The following is a 17,673-nucleotide window of genomic DNA, read 5'->3' as shown; positions in this document are numbered from 1 at the left end:
AGGCAAACCAAAAACCAGGATTAGAATAAAATGTCATGTAAAAAGTAACAGGAAAATGCTTTTAAAAACATATAGACCATATTTTGTTGTTGATAAGGACAGAATCCATAATTTAAGAGTCACAAATACTATTCCATCCAAAAACAGGACCAACATATAGAAAAGAAAACAAAAACAGAAATACAGACAGACCTAGAATTACAACGATGATGAGCAGCTAACACACTTCTAATAATCTAATAAGAACAGAATATTTGAATAATTTACCTTTTTGATGTGTATATTTGTTCTGTATATGTATATAAATTACTTGGTACTCAACGGAGTATTTTCTAAGTAGACATATATTGTTGACTCAGTCATTACGAAAAAGTTCTTACTAGATTCCACTGGGGAGGGGGGGAGCTTGACAAACTTTATTCCCCCAAAGCTACTAGAAAAATTATTCATGGAACTGAAATAAAAATTTTGAATAGACATAAATTTATCTAGATGAGAAAAAAATTTACATCTAAGTATCTGGAAACCATTACTAAGACTGACCTAACATTTTTGTAAATGTCAGATTTATCTGTACCTTTTAAGGAACACAATATCAGACAAATCACAGGAAGATCTCATAAGCACGAATGAGTGAACAGAACAATGGAAGAATGCTTTTTGAAGGCAATATCGTTCAACAGTTAAATGATCAATTTTCTGCACAAAAATGATGTTGAATTTGATATCAGGATGCTGTGTGTACTTCTATGTGCTATGCCTTCAGGAATGATATGTGTTGTTCTGATGTATAATCATTGCCAAAAAGTTTGTATTGTTACAAGCCCTGGGAAGGACATATAATACAATTAGGCGAAATACATTGTGTAATAGTAGATGGTGACAGGTACTATGAAGAAAAATAAAGCAGAAAGGAGGCATGGAGCATGATGGAGTGGGGAGTTACCATTTTATCAGAGGGTAACTGAAAAAACACTTGTAGGAGATGCAAGAAGGGTGTTCCAGGCCAGAACAACCAATGCAAGGGCTCTAAGCAGGAATTTGAACAACCAGGAGGCAGTGAGACTGGAAGAGCATAAATAAAGGAAATGGCAGTAGGAGAAGAAGCCACTAGGAAACCAGATTGTATAGGGCCTTGAGGTTGCAGTCAAAGACTTTGGCTTGTACTTGAAAGTCAACTGCCTTGTGTTTGAAAAGAATCACTGTGTCCTTTCTGTAGTTGAGAATAGACTGCTGAACAACAAAGGTGGAAGAAAGGAGTTAAGAAGCTACTATAATAATCCAGACAGTAGATAATATTTGCTTGAACTGAGGTGGCAGTGAAGGGGGCAAGAAGTGATGGATCTGGAAGTAGCTGAAGGTATAGCTGATAGAATTTGCTGGTACATTGGCTGTACGTATGAGAGATAGGAGGAGTCAGCAGAACGCCAAAGATTCAGCCTGAGCAACCAGAAGGATAATGTTTCATTATTTGCACTTTATAGAGAAGGTAACTAGATATATTCCAAAGCTCATAGTCTTTCCACAATGCCCCATTACTTAAGAAAAAGGTGACAGAAATTATGTGTACAGAGCATCTACCATATGGATTATGGACTTTTCATTTTACCAGTGATGGTTGAGAAGACTTCTTTTTTCCTCAATAATTGGTAATAAGTCCCTGAATCATGAGATTTATTGTTTAGTGACACGGTGAAGCATGAAAATGTAAAAAGGCTGGAAAGAGGCTAGGAAATTTATGGATGACAGAATTATATGAGGTTATCTGGGGGTTTTAGGGATACCTGGGTAGATCTCCACATTCTTGGGGCTGCTGGCATGATAAATTACCCATAGAACCTCCTTACAAACCAGTGTTTGACAGAATGAGATGGGGAACAGACTTTCCTAAGATTAGACATGAGAGTACTATTTTGCTCTGGCTTCTTTATTTCAATTATTTTAAAAAGAAACTTTTAAAAGTAACCACCAATATTGTAGCTACTTTTCAGTGACTAAAAAAAATGTTTTTAAAGCACACACAGAGTTGTGTTTTGGACACTTAGCATATATATAAAAGCACTCCAATTAGTTTTTCATAGTATAAAGGTTAATAGGCTCTAAGAAATGTATTTAATTTCTTCAAGCTTTCTGTTTATATGCTCTCATTTGTCATGTTAACAAGGCTCCCCAGCAATACCAGCTGATTTTGCTGTTGTTGAGATAAAATATACTTCCCTTCTACCATTCTTATTGGAAACATTACATTTGCTATCTAGAATTAATCTTCTTCTATCCTGCTATCGTTGTCTGTTTGTATAAACATGCCACAGTGTGGTAATTCCCAAGAGTTAGTGCTATTAAATCTGCCCCCCTCCTGACATCTCTATTTCAGTGAAAGGTACTTCTCCTCTTTCTTCCCAGGCATCTTGACCTAGCTCCTTCCTGTCCTTCACCTCCACGTCAGGAGAGTTGCCAATATCAAGAAATACTAAGTCCTCAGCATGCCTTGTGTGTCTGACGACTCCCTTTTCACTCTCAATGCTAACAGTCCACAGAGATGACTGGTCTTCATTCTGGCACCATCTCCAAAGGCACCTCTCCTCTTCTACTCCATCACACTGCACTTCATCCGGGATGCAGCGAGCCTGCTTCCCTTTTAGGCCTGGCACTGGTCATATCGTTCTATCAAAACCCCTATCATTGCTTCAATCTGACAGCTGAGATAAGTATGAATTTTGCTCCCTCCCTTGAAGGCTCTCCACAGTGTGGTCCCAGGCTGCCTTTCTACCTCCTACCACTTCCTTCACAAGGTCACTACAACTCTAGCAAAACCAACCACCCTTCCCTGAACCTGCCCCCATTTTAGTATCTTGCTGCCTTCACTCACCCAAAAACGTTCCCTCTTCTCTATCAAACTTTCCATTTTGTCTACCAAAATGTTGACCTGTCCTTCAGGTCCTATCTCAAATGCAGCTTCAGAGAAGCTTCTGCTCATGTCCCTGGATCAGTGTAATCCCCATTTCTACCAAACACCCTACCCCAGCACTTTGTTTGTACAACACTTACTGGAGTGTGCAGACCTGAACACCTTTCTCATCGTCAACTCTTGATACTAAGCTCCTAGAAGGTGACAAGTGTGCTTTACTCAGCTCTGAATCTCCCATGGTGTAGGATAGTGTTCTGCACAAAGTCAAGTTCAAGGATGATCAGTGAGAAGTGTCAAAGTGTAAATATCTTAAAAGAGTCTGTTTTAAACTTCTCATTAAAAGCCATGAACATCCCCCCTTCCCTCAATAACAGGAGAGCAGTGGGTACAACAGTACCTTCCTGGTCTCTTCAGTATTCTTTCTACTCTTCTGTATATATAGAATTTACATTATAGTGATTAAAAATCCCGTGTAAAACGGTGTCACAAAGCCACATCTGGGAAGAGAGGATCAGTACTAATCTGTTTCTCACTTGCTATTTAGTGAGTAAGGTTAATAAGAGATGATATGTTTGGATTAGAGACAGAAAAGAAATGGAGTTTTCAAGGGAGAAAAAAATTACAAAAGAAAAACCTGTTTCACAAAATGCAGCCTGTGGAAAATCTTTCAGCTGAATGTCAAGATTAAGAAAAATCAATAAAACTTTTGAAACCAGAACTACGTGAAAGGGTTTTTAGGCTTGATGGCAAAATACAATGCTAGGGCTTCAAGAAAATAAAATCTTTCTCCAGTAACTGCAAGAGCAACTCTTCAACATTCAGGAGCCTCCGCAGCCTCAAAATATGCGTAGCACAAATTGCATATTACACAGATAGGGACAGTTAAGATTCAAAGGGCCAGCATTTTCAAAGGACTTTTACCAAGGCTGTAATTAGTTGTTCTGGCAAAAACTGCATACACGTCTAATTGCACACACAATTGGCTAATTGTATCTTCAAAATAAAGGGTAAAGGGTTAATTGTATCCACATCTGGCCACAAAGAAAGAGGCTGTCCTTTGAAAATATGACACTACACTTAGATGAAAATTTGCATTAAACAACCATCCCTATTACTACTAATAATTATAATAATACCACATGCTTACAAATTAATACCTTTCATCATGATCCTGAAAACACTTTACAAACATTAATTAATCCTACAATACTCCTATGAGGTATGAAAAGACAATTATCCCAATGGTGTCAATGAGGAAATACAGGAAAGTTAGGTAATTGTCAAAAAGCCACAAAGGGAATTGGAGTTCCTAGCCCCTGGCTCTGAACACAGGACCAGGTCACCAGGGAGGTTCAATGGGGAGTCTGGTTCAGATAATCAGTAAAAATGAGGCTAAACCCAGTGCAAAACTAAGTAATCAAACTTCAGAACAGTGAAAACTGACCTCTGATTTGGAGACTATTTTGACTTCTTTTACTCAAAAGAACACAAACTATCCAGAATGGAGCTACTAAAAGGCATCCATATCAGTAAAGTGAAGTTAAACTTTCACTACTTCCAGATGACATGATACCATACATAGAAAATCCTAAAAACCCCACCAAAAAAACCAAAAAAACTATGACAAATAATAAATTCATTAAATTTCAGTATTGAGTCAAGGTGCAGGATACAAAATTGATACACAGAAGTTGGTTGTGTTTTACATGATAATAATGAAGTGGTAAAAAGAGAAATTAAGTAGACAATTTCATTTCCAGTTGCACCAAAACAATAACCTGCCAAGGAGGTGGAAGACTTAGACACTGAAAACTATAAAACACTGATGAAGGAAATCAAAGTGAACACCAACAAATGGAAAAATATGAAAATATCTCAGACCCAAAGCAGTCTACAGATTCAGTGCAATTGCTATCAAAATACCAATAGCATTTGTAATACAACTAGAACAAATAATCCTAAAATTTGTATGGAACCACAAAAGGACCTCGAATAGCCAAAGCAGTCTTGAGAGAGAAGAACAAAGCTGGAGGTATCAGAATATCAGATTTCAAGTAATAGTACAAAGCTGTAGTGATCAAATACTGGCACAAAAATAGACACATAGATCAACAGAACAAAGAGCCCGGAGATAAATCCATGCTTGTATGGACAAAGAAAGGTAAGAATATACAACGAGGAAAAGACAGTCTTTTCAATAAATGGTGCTGGGGAAGCTGGACAGTTACATGAGGAAGAAGAAACCTGGACGACTTTCTTACACCATACACAAAAATAAACTCAAAATGGATTAAAAACCTAAATACCTAAACCATAGAATTCCTAGAGGAAAACAGAGGCAATAATTTCTCTGACATCAACTACAGCTATGTATCCTTAGGAAAGGGAAACAAAAGCAAAAAGAAACTATTGGGACTGCATCAATATAAGAAGCTTCTACACGGTGAAGGAAACCAACAAAACAAAAAGACAACCTACTAAAGAGAAGCAGGTATTTATAAAAGACATATCCAATAAGGGGTTAATAGCCAAAATATATGAGTAACTTATCCAACTCAACACCCCAAAAATACTCTGATTAAAAAATGGACAAAAAGGGGCATCTGGCTGGTCCAGTCAGCAGAGCACATGACTCTTGATCTCAGGGTCATGAGTTCGAGCCCCACATTGGGCTTAAGATTACTTGGGAAAAAAAAACCCGGCAGAGGCTCTGAATGGCCATTTTTCCAAAGAAGACCTACAGATGGCCCAGAGACACATGGAAAGATGTACAACATCACTCATCATCAGGGAAATGCAAGTCAAAACCTCAATAAGCTATCGCCTGACCCCTGTAGAATGGCTAGAATCAAAAAGACAAGAAATAACAGGTGTTGGCAAGGATGTGGAGAAAAACAAAATTTCTTGTACCACTGGTGGGAATGCTAACTGCTGCAACCACTGGAAAACAGCATTGGTGGGGCGGGGGAGGGGCTCAAAAAATTAAAAATGGAAGTACCGTACGATCTAGTAATTCCACTACTGGGTATTTCCCCAAAGAAAACAAAAACACTGATTTGAAAAGATATATGTACCTCTATGTTTATTGTAGCATTACTTACAATAGTCAAGACATGGAAGCAACCCAAGTGTCCACTGATAAAGGGATGAATAAAGAAGATGTGGTATGTGTGTAAAAATGTATGTATACATATGTACATATATGTATGTACATATGTATGTATACATGTATGTATACATACATATGTATACATATATACACACATACATACACACAATGGAATATTACTCAGCCATCATCAAAAAGAATGAGATCTTGCTATCTGTGACAACATAGATGGACCTAGAGGGTATTATGCTAAGTGAAATAAGTTCGAGAAAGACAAATACTGTATAATTACACTTACATATAGAAAATAAATAAACAAAAGGCAGAAACTGATCCAAAACTACAGAGAACAAACTGACAGTTGCCAGAAGGAGGGAGAAATACAGGCTTCTAGTTATAGAATGAATAAGTCACAAGAATAAAAGGTACACCATACGGGAAGTAGTGAATTGTATTCCAATAGCCCTGTGTGGTGACAGATGGTAGTTGCTCTTATGGTTTGCATAGTATCACATATAACCTTGTTGAATTACTATGTTGTACCCCTGAAACTAATGTAACATGTGACAACTATACTTCAAATAAAAAAAAATGAATGGAACTAACAAGTAGAACTTTTTGTTCCTGGGTTTGATTTTATGATCAAATATGACAGATAATAAAAAAAAAAGTATATAGAATCATATAATGTACCCCCAATGAATGGAACTTTGAAAAATATGTAAAGGGACGGGGCACCTGGGTGGCTCAGTCAGTTAAACATCTGACTCTTGATTTCAGCTCAGGTCATGATCTCACGGTTTGTGGGTTCAAGTCCTGCATTGGGCTCTGGGCTGACAGCAGAGCCTGCTTCGGATTCTCTGTCCCCCTCTTCCTCTGACCCTCCCCTCCTCTCTCTCTCTCTCTCTCTTAACAAGTAAACATCTAAAAAACATGTAAGAGGAATAAATTTCTGCAAGATAAAGTCTGGCTGTGGCAGCTGTGAGTTGAGGACATGGTGGGCATAAAGATAGGAGGTGAGGGGCTAAACCAGTAAAAGTAATGGTACCTTAATTCTAACTGTTCTGAATTTACATCAGATTACTAGTCATGAGCACTCAATTTACACAAGCCCAGAATATCTAACTTAATACAAACAATACAAATAAATTTCCTTATAAATGAATAAGTGTATCATTATTTATATAATCTTAATATTTTATCTAAGAATGAGAGATATAGGAGGGTTCATTTTTAACAACAAAATATACATTTTAAGAACTGTTTATTTTTCAGAGAGCATGTGCACACATGTATGAGAGGGAGAGGGGCAGAGAGAAAGGAGAGAGAGAATCCCCACTGATCGTGCAGAGCCCAACCTGGGGCTCGATCTCACAGATCATGAGATCATGACCTGAGCCGAAATCAAGAGGGGGACACTTAACTGACTGAGTCACCGAGGTGCCCCCGGTTTATTTTTTATAATTAAGAAAAATTCTTGTAGCCACTTCAGAAAATTGATGAGAAATTCTGTATGCAGATACTTATATAAAGATGTAGGGATGGAAATATGCTCCAATTCAATTCACTTATCTGGTGGAGACAGTGCTAGAAGATACAAAGATGAGCAAGACACAGTTCCTGATTCCACAGACACATGGTCTATGCATTTGTTTATATTTACTCAAGCGTTAGTATAGCCCTTCCTACAAAGGTTTTGAGGCAATACCTGATAGAAGATTAAAGAAAATACTGAAGTATATAGGGACAAGGAAAAGTAGAAAACATGCTAAAAGGAAGAATCAGTATGACTGTTTTTCTATATTTCAAAGTTGGTCCAAAGTTACTGGGTACCCAGAGCAAAAAAAAAAAAAAAAAAAAAAGAGAGAGAGAGAGAGAGAGAGAGAAAGGAAGGACTAGGGAGAGTAGAGACAGAGGGTGTGGTGTCGGGAGGGAGGGAAGAAGAAAGGGGGTGGAAGGAGGGAGAAGGAGAGAGACACACACACAAAGGGACAAAGACACTAGGACACAGAACAAAATTTTTTAAATGCCTTATAGAAGTAAAGACCAACTTAGTGTGGGAGTGCCTAAAACAGAGACCTGGCTTCTGATGGGGGGACCATGGAAAACAGTTACATTCTGGGCTAGGCTTGAAGGTCAGGGCTGACCTCCACTGTAGCTACTGCAGAAAGGGTATTCCACCAAGTGCCCAGCAAGCAAGGCAAAGAGCTATGCAAGCAGGAGGCATGTCTGGGAAGTGGAAGTAATAGAACGCAGCCCTGGAGGGGCCTGGCAGGAGCTGCAGACCCACTGGTAAATGCCAAGCTCAGTTTTATATGGTTCTGTTAAGTAACAGGTGACACTAGATGTTTGACAGGGGATGGGGGGAGGTGGGAATACAACTTTTTTCTTTCTTTTTCCTTTTTTAACTTAAGTACAAAATTCTGACACCATGTAAAGAATATACCAGAAAGGCAAAAGCCATGAGAAAGATCTGTCAGGAGGCTCTGTAATAAATCAGATGAGGGATGATAGGGTCTGATCTCTGGTCCTGGCATAGGAGAGGTAAAGGAAAGGACAAACAAGACACTCTCTGACAGGACTTAGTAAATAATTAAATGCAAGGAAAAAGGATGAGTCGTCCATGACTCAAGCCCTTAAATTCTACCTGACCAAGGACATCCAGAAGGCTGATACTGCATCTTTTTCTTAGCTTTTATTAGGACTGGTGTAAAATTAACATATACCTTTACATCGTAAATATTTTTCATCACTGATATGAAGTATAGGGAATTGATTTTCAAAAGGATATCAGATTATTAACTGTATCTTTCTTTAGAATAAAAATGAAATGTGCTATTTCAGCGAGACCCATGATATGGACCTAAAGCACTATGGTTTTATTTCTAGCTCAGGCTTCAGCCTTTTTTTTCTGTTCATTTACATTTATAAAAAGTAAAATGAGCTTTAATTTTTTATCCAGAGAGTCAAATGACCTGCACTCACTGAGTGTATTTGTATACCTCTCCCACATTGCCATGGATAATGCAGAAGTACGATCAATGCTGATGCTTAAAAATCATTTGCTGAATGACTATATTTAAAATTTGAAGTCAAATAGAAATCACCTGTTCCCCAAACCTGTAACCAGCTTTTACTGATAGAATTAGACTGCCTGTTAAATGTAGGTATGTCATTGCTACTGTTCATTATATGACAATTTAAAATTTTCATCCAAAATCTATTTCCTATATAATTTACCCTCCTCACCAAATTTGGTTTTCTAAAAAATTGCTAGCTGCTATATCCAAAGCCAAGTCCTTATTAGCATTAGTGCTAAGAATTGCCATAGATAGAACAAGAAAATATTTGGTAGATATTGCAATGCACTTACAACGTTTCCTTCAAAAGTGACATGACTATACGGTCATTATATATAGAAATTTTACCTTATAATAATGTTCCTTCTTTGTGTTTTGATGGAAAACCACTGATTCTTTCGTCTACTTCTTGTTAGCGAGTGACCTGCTAATCACATACAAAATACAAGTCGAACTTTGAGATCTGGCCTTTAAAGGCCTTGATGATCTGGGTCAACTGACTTTGAAACGTACTTCCCTCTAACTTGGTCAGTGATTCCTGAAGAGTGAGGGTTTGTACCACCGGTTATGTAGATGCTGAGGAGAAGGGTCATTGGGAAGCTGGGTTTCAGGAGGACTTCATGGGCAATAAGGCAGGCAGAGTAGGGGGCAAGATAGGTTGGGGTTATCTCCTTTCTTTTCCAAATCCCAGGCTTTGGTAGCAGCTAAGCCCTGGCACGTGCAAGCATGACAGTGTGCACACAGACAGAGGCTGGCTGGGATGGTGTCCCTGAGGACTGACCTAGCTGCAGTTACTTCAGAACTAGGGGCTCTGCAAGCCTGTGGCAGAACTGGAGCTCCCAATTCTGATTCACTGACTTGGCAGTAAGTGTTTGGGTTGAGTCTGATATATCCGAATTCAAGTTTGAGTCACATAGTAGCTGAGTGCCTTGGGCTGCCTGGCTGGTTCAGTAGGCACAGCATGTGACTCTCGATGTTAGGGTTGGGTGTGGGGCCTACTTTAAAAAATTTGTAAAATAAATTTTTTTAAATAAAAAAATTTTAAAAACTGCATCTTATAGGAAAATCTATTATAATATTAACTACAATAAGCTGTTTTTTCTAAGCATTTTTTATTTGAATTGATCCCATAAAGACAAGATAACACATTATTTGCCCTAATTTGGTTGTAAGATTATTAGTTGTCTATCAGTGGGCTGTTTCCCTTCCTTCTTAGTTATAGGTAAGTATCTCGGCAATATACGTAGCTAACAACATTTCCCAACCATCCCTACTAGTAAAGACAGCCAAGTGAAACCTATTGAATTGGGCTTTTGGAAAAGCTATTTAAAGGGGGCTTGCTTTTGCTTCAATCTCCTCCTTTAATGGCTGGAGATGCAGCAGCCATCTGGTAATCAGGAGGCAACTGGTGTTTTAAAGCCACACGTTAAGGGTGGTGGGGCAGAAAGACAGAAGTCTAGTACATTGATGGTATCATGAGCCATTATACTGGCCCTCAATTGCTGAACCCAGGACATTTTTCAATGGAAAAAACAAACAAACCCTGATTCGTTGAAACCACCAGTTTATGATTGTCCATTATAGGCAGTCAAATGCAATTCCTGATTCATCCATGTATATACACTTTACAGATAGCACCTAGGTAATACTATTTGAGGGGAGATGAAAAGATCCCCAGTTTTTTCAAACACACTTTTTTCCTTGGTATTATGAAGTATATATTTACTATAAAGTGTATCATGCCAGTATTCATTCTTTGGAAATAGGGATTAAAAGCATTTGTTAAAATGCAAGTGTTATCTGAGAGGAGTTACACTTTAAGCTCTCAATATAATTGAATATCTTGTTGTGAATTAATTTATTAATTAATTTCCATGATTGGGTAGGTGCCAAGGGGATGGAACATAAAGACAGATAAGTTTGAAGACTAGTCCAGAAAAGGAGCAATGTCAGGCTACTATAGTAAGAATCACTACTCCCTTATCTAGTGCCCTGCCCCCCACCTCCTGACCTCCATCCCATGACACAGTTCCCACCCCAAAAAGACTGATGGGCAGCCTTAGAGGTAGAAAGCACAAGAAACAAAAGGAGATACAGAACCTGAAGGCAAACTTCTATTACTCTATTATGTAAGGCTGCCACAACCACCCCTCTGTATGTGAGTACTTTACCCTATAAAAAACTCCACAGTTAACTAATAAACAGCACTGGTAAATTAGTCATTCAGCTGATAATTGAGTCACTTCTCTATCTACCAACTGCTGTGTGTGAAAGAAAGGACAAAACTTGTGTCAGGGAGCAGCTAAAGCATGGGACCAGTTCAAGGGGACTGGATTTACCTAAAGTTTGATCTAGTGGACAACCGATCATTTCAGGAACTCAAACACATCTCCAAATGCTTGTTGTTTTCCAGGCTCTGCGCTAGAAACCAGAGATTTGGCAATGATGATGATAATGTCTTGTCCTCAGAAAACTTAGCAAACTTCTACAGCACAAAGGCATGTGAGTAAACCACTGCAATACACTGTGGTGTATGTGATACCACAAGTGTATGCAAAAGTTGAAGTAGGAGAACAGAATTCACTGTAAGGATACGGGAAGTGTGATCAGGGAAAGCCTCCCAGAGCAAATGATGCCTATATGGTGTTTTCAAAGATGAACAGGATTTTTCTAGGAAGATACAAGGAGATATACATTCCGGTCAGAGGGAACAATGCACAAAAAGCTGGAGATAATGAAGAAGCTGGAGATAATAAAGTGGCATGTTTGAAGCATTTCAAATATTTTGCTATTTCTGTAGCATCAAGTGCTGAGGAAGAAGTAAAAGAAAGGGAATTGAGTAGAGCCCAGATCAGGAAGGGCACTGAATGCCATGCTAAGCAGCATGGACTTTCTCTGATAAGTAGTCACTGAAACAGACTGTGTAAGATTGTGGTGTGGTGAGATTTATGTTTTAGAAAAATTGCTGTTAGCTGTCAGTTTGGTAGGGAGTGAGGATGGAGGAAGAAATATCACCTAGGAAACCTCAGTAATAATGCAGATGACAAGGGATGAGGACGTGCATTTTGAGTGGCTCTTCTCAGCATCTGTTATGTGGAGGGCAAGGTAGGAGGAGAAGGGAGAGCATAGGGAAGTTTAAAATCTTTCACTTTGGAAAAGTCACTTTTCACCTGCCCTCCTCATTTATAAAATACACTGAATATGCATTTTCTCTCTGAATTCACTTGTTTTGAAGTTTTAAAAATCTGCTAGAGAGTTCCTACTAAATGAACCAAAAACACGGGTAAAGAGGATAATCCAAATTCTGCTATAGGTGGTCTCTTAGCTTTCAGAATAAGCCTTATCACTTTGTAAGAGACTACTTTCTCCTTTTTATTAAAATGAAAAGCAGGCAAGATGAGAATAGAGTGTGCCCTTTTCTATCTTCCTCCAATGTGTGGATAAATGAGAAAACATACTGGAAGCACTTTGAGCTTCCAAGAATTGTAACTATATTATGATATCCCTAAGAACTGGGTTGTGGTGGGATGGTCAGCAATCAGCATTGTGCAGAACATCCAAGCATAGAATTAACATAGCTCTGGAGTTCTCTGAATTAATAAGAAAGCTGAACTATGGTTATGGTTGCCAGATCAAATATAGATGACTTTTGTAGTCTAAGTATGACCCAAATATTGCACGGGACAAACTTATGCTAAAAAAAAATCTGTTGTATATCTGAAATTCAAACTTAACTGGGCATCTTGTTTTTTTTTTGTTTTTTATTTGCTACATCTGGAAGTCCTAGTTATGGTAGTACCTTAAGAGGAAAGAGTTGGCTCAATTAATGACCGATTTATCTGATTTGTGGCATTTTGCCTTCTTTTATGCAATTGGAAATGCTTTAGCTACATATGAGGGAATAATGAAGCCCAAAACAAAAATGACTGGTAAGTTATAAAAACTTTCCCAGCAATACCAGGAATCTCTTAAACACTGTGCCATTTAAAACAGCAAGGAGCAGAGCATCCACTCCTACCTAATGAAACAGTATATTAACATTAAAAAAAAAAGAATAACGTTCATTAACATATTGCAAATACTCCAACTTCAAAGACAAGTATTTCTGTAGAGCCAACAGCCCATAATAATATAGAGGCATAAAAACTTTTCTAAAGGAGTAACACTTAGAAAAAAAAATTAACAAATAATACTTTTCGTGATAAATGACAGAAAAGACAACCCCACCAGCACCAAAAACAGTTTTTCATGCTCACGGAGGTCTTACTAATATGTCCTCAATTGACTGCCAAAAAAAAAAAAAAAAAAAGGATGACACGGCCATCTTTGGAATCCAGGGCAAGGTGGAAAGCCCAGCTGTCCAAATCTGGGAATCTTGCAGCATTTACACTAAAGCGTTGAGCTATTTTTTATGCACTTTCAGCTCTTTTTTTTATTACTTCCACACCTCTGTCCTCATTAAGGCATACATATAAACTGGGAGCTACTTATAGGATAGATACCAAATAGTCTGCTGGTGAGATACAGACCTCCACCTTGCATGCATATCAGCTGGAGAAAAAAGAGCCTTTATTCATCAAATTTAAAAAGCACTCTCTCATTTCATGCTAATTGTATGGTCCTTTGCATGATGTACAAAAGATTGCCTAAGAGGAAAGGCATTAAAAAGAAAACTACCAGTATTGGAGGGTTTTTTTTTTTTTTTTGGAACAAGATTAACTTACTACGTTTTTAGAGAAATCAAATGACTGACTAATTCAAATATTACATTTATCTTCACAGAATGACCTTTATAAGTTTTATTATTATCAACGCCTATTCAATGGCCTCTCTGCCTAACATAATGTGACCTCATTCTACTAATCTCAGTGCTCCAAAACGTTTTAGGGTGGTGTCAAACAGTTCATAAATTAAAGATTTTAAAATAAAATACACACAGCTCTTCTATGATTTTTTCCCCCACAAAGGAAATAGTTAAATCTCACTGGAAAAGAGGCTGATTATTAATAAGTGCCTGTGTCTCAGCTCTTACTACATGCAGACTCTGCTTCGGCTGGTTTCTTATAAAAGCACAGTATGAAAAATTCATTTTTGGTTATAGATATTATCATCAGTAATAATATGTAATGATATAATAAGTGACAGAATATTAGCCAAGGGTTGTAAATAAGATGATAAGCCATGATAACTTATGACATACCATCATTTATAGTATATGGTAATATATGAATTGGGTCTTTGAAAACCTGCGTTTAGATTTATGTTACTATAAATATCAACCAATTATTAATGACGTCAAAGCCCTCAGGGGAAGAAAGGTGGAAAGGAGAGAAACAGTAGGTGCAGTTCATTCACTTAGGCTGTGTGACAACAAAGAGGCATTTATTCCTTCCATAACTATCTATCGATTGCTATCAGTCAACTGAACAGGGTTGGCAATTCCAAAGAACAGCTGCTTCAACCTGCAACCCTTGCACGGAGCAAAAGAATAAATGGGCTTCCCAAACTGCCCCCAAAATGGTCTCTTCAAGATGTTAAAAATCTGAATCAAATATGTTGCTAATAACCAATATTAACTATACATATTAAAGATTTTTTTTTTAGCCTAGTAGATGAGCATAGTCCAGTCAAATTTAAGGTGAACCATATATGTGATTTTCAGTTTTTTGGTAACCATAGTAAGAAAGTTAAAAGAAAAATGTGAAATTAATTTTAATATTCTTTTTTCAGCCCAGTATATCCAGATTATCATAGCAACATGTGCTCAACATAAAATATTATTGAGATACTTGCGATCTTTTTTTCATGCCAAGCCTTTGAAACCCAGTATATACTTTACACTTCTAGCACATTAGAATTCAGAATAGTCACATTGCAAGTGCCCAATAGCTACATGTGGCAAGTAGTGACCGCATTAGGAAGTATACTTAAAATTTCACAAACTAAGGAAAAAAAAAAAGCCTTGCTCTTAATTACTACCTAATGTTTTCCTGTGAGTCCAATCTCAAGCCACTAGAGAAGTTACTTGTTCTTTGTGTTAATGAACACAGTGAAAACACAAACTATACCACTAAAAACAAGGATTGAATCCTAAGAAGGTCATGCTCAATTTTCACTAATAACAAGTATTTATTTATTAAACTACTTGTTTTCCCTGGCCGCATTTCTGATCCTGCCACAAATTTCAGGAGTTTTATTTTTTTCTCTGAGGATCTAATTATTAGCCACATCACCCTATATTCAGTGAAATATCCACATCTTTACCATTTGGTCTTTGAACAAAGTAGTGTTCCAAAGTAGTAAATTATGTAATTTCTAAATCCGAACTGGTTATGACTAATTGGTAAGAATCATGGAGTTTCCTCATGAAAAGAGTTCCAAAAAATCAAGAAAAGAATAACTAAAAACAAATGACTATCAAAATACACTAAATTCCAGGCTAACAAGCTCTTGGCCCTTATGAAACTACAAAAGACAGCTTAAGGGCTTGCATGCTAAACTGAAACCCAACAGACCATTTTAAAAAGCTGAGGCAGGGATGATCATTAGTAGAAAAATAAGTGACAGAGAGGTGCCAGTATTTAATCCTCAAATCTGAACATTCAAAATTTACAAGGTGTAATATTTTTTTTAAATGCCAGTTGAGTTTTTTTTTGGTCTCTCATTTGTTGTTAGACAATTTTAATTTCAAGTTTGGGTTTTGATTTGACTGACAATTGCAGGCAATATATTAGGAACCAAAACCCAAAGGTTAATAGAATTATAAATTTCATAATCAACACCTTAAAAAAATGAGATGCACACAGAATACACCTTTAAATCACTTATGAGATTAAGTAATACCTCAGAAAAAGAAAACATTCTCACATTATGCTTTCATCTGTAATTTATATGTAATTTAACCTTATACTTCTCATAATAAATCATTTTCCAATCTCATACTCTCCTGGGGTACCACCTTTCTGCATTAGTAAAACTCCTTAACACTTAACTTGTTAAGGAAAGCAGTGGTTAACTGATTCATTTGGTTAATTGATGGTTGGTCCTAAAATTGGCTTGAGTGACAATTACCGCTGAAAACAGTTATAGCCTCTAATCCTGGGCTTCAGTTATGGTCAACTGTCTTACATGATTTTGCAACGATGAGCTTTTAGAAGTGCAATATGATTTTTTTTAACCACAAATCTTCAACATAGTAATTATCCAGAAATTTTCAGACATGGAGAGCAATGTTTAACAGAGTTTTGTTCAAAATAGGTGTTCATGAAGTATTTATTGAAATAAATGAAATGGTCTGATATTTCAAATATGCTCTTTGGTAAGAAGCTAGGGAATTATAACTTATTAACCAGCCTAATCAGGTTTTATTTAGGCAATGATAAAGATACCAATCCCAAGTTACTAATAGGATGTTTTGGTGACTAAATAACCTTAGGCTAGAATCTGAACCCATTTTTCTTTCAGAGCAAAACTGCAACTAAGTTGAAAGCACACAATACTGGTTTTGGTTCTCAGTGTCGACAGGCATGAGGTGAAGGTTTAAAAAACAAAAAAAAGTAACACCCATGGAAATTTATCCAGCTAAAAATGGTACACCTCTTTCTTATCTGCTTCAGTGGCCCTTCTGCACAAGTGTGATTTCTGCCCAGCATGGGAAGAAACTGTAAACCACAACGGGGCAAGGCCAGGTAATGATCGGACACGTGCCTCAAAGTCATTGGATTTGGTTCTGTGAGCAGCTGAAGAGCCCCTGATGTCATCAGGTAAGGCAGCTCCGTGGTCAGATCTGTGGGCAAATGGACTGAATGATGGCAAAATCTGAAGATAAGGAGGCCATTTCAGAAACTCTTCTCTGCAGTCTGTGTGGGAGATAATCAAGTCTGAATGACTGCAGCTATGGTGGGGAGGTAGTGGAAATGGCAGGTGAGGTAGAAACAAAATGACTTGGTGACCAACTGGGTTTAGAGTAGAGGGAGAGGTAGAAAAAGTCAAGGATAATTCCCTGGCTACTGACTTGAGAAGATACCTGTCTCCATGTCACATCATCCTATCAGCTTCCAATTTTGAATTCTGGCTTCCTGAGAATGGTCACTGGGGCTTTGCCATATTCCCTTTGTCCTAAGGAATGTCCCTAGGGGCTACTGACTCTAGAGGCAGAAACACAGAGGCAGCAACCACCAGCTGAGTGGTGATGATGAGAGGGAAGCACCAGCCTCATCTATATAACCTTCAGCAACCAGCAGTTCTTTACATGATGTTCAGTTTAATTCTGTACACAAATAATTAGGTCAAATGTAGTTATTTTGGACCCCAGTAGTACAAGGCACTATGGAAAATAAAAGCCAAGTGCAAGAGCAGGTTTCTTGAGAGTTATACAGGAAAGCCATGCAGTACAAAGCAAAGATTTTGTGGTTAGTCAGGTGCAAGTCTGACTTCTGGCTCCATTAGTGTCACTGGTTGTGTGACCTTGGGAAACTGATATCCTTGACACTTGATTGCCTCCTCAGTAAAATATATAGATAATATAGCCCACCTCATCTGTAACAATTAATGAGATATATATGTAAAATTCCTAC

The 17,673-nt window shown here is 37.6% G+C and overlaps 1 protein-coding gene and 1 long non-coding RNA gene across 2 annotated transcripts in view; one reads left to right on the top strand and one right to left on the bottom strand.

Moving 5' to 3' along the window:
• Nucleotides 1–17,673, bottom strand: part of UMAD1 (UBAP1-MVB12-associated (UMA) domain containing 1) — a 221,145-nt gene that overhangs the window by 47,412 nt on the left and 156,060 nt on the right. The gene's annotated exons all lie outside the window — the stretch shown is intronic.
• LOC125157007 (uncharacterized) overlaps nt 1–17,673 on the top strand; it is a 113,257-nt gene that overhangs the window by 42,762 nt on the left and 52,822 nt on the right. Inside the window, exons 2-3 of the long non-coding RNA XR_007148854.1 lie at nt 11,511–11,599; nt 16,714–16,860. This is a non-coding gene — a long non-coding RNA (uncharacterized LOC125157007). The remainder of the gene's footprint in view (nt 1–11,510; nt 11,600–16,713; nt 16,861–17,673) is intronic.

This window comes from Prionailurus viverrinus, chromosome A2 (genome assembly GCF_022837055.1).
Source record: "Prionailurus viverrinus isolate Anna chromosome A2, UM_Priviv_1.0, whole genome shotgun sequence".
Lineage (NCBI taxonomy): Eukaryota > Metazoa > Chordata > Mammalia > Carnivora > Felidae > Prionailurus > Prionailurus viverrinus.
This window is presented reverse-complemented; position numbering and strand designations above follow the sequence as displayed.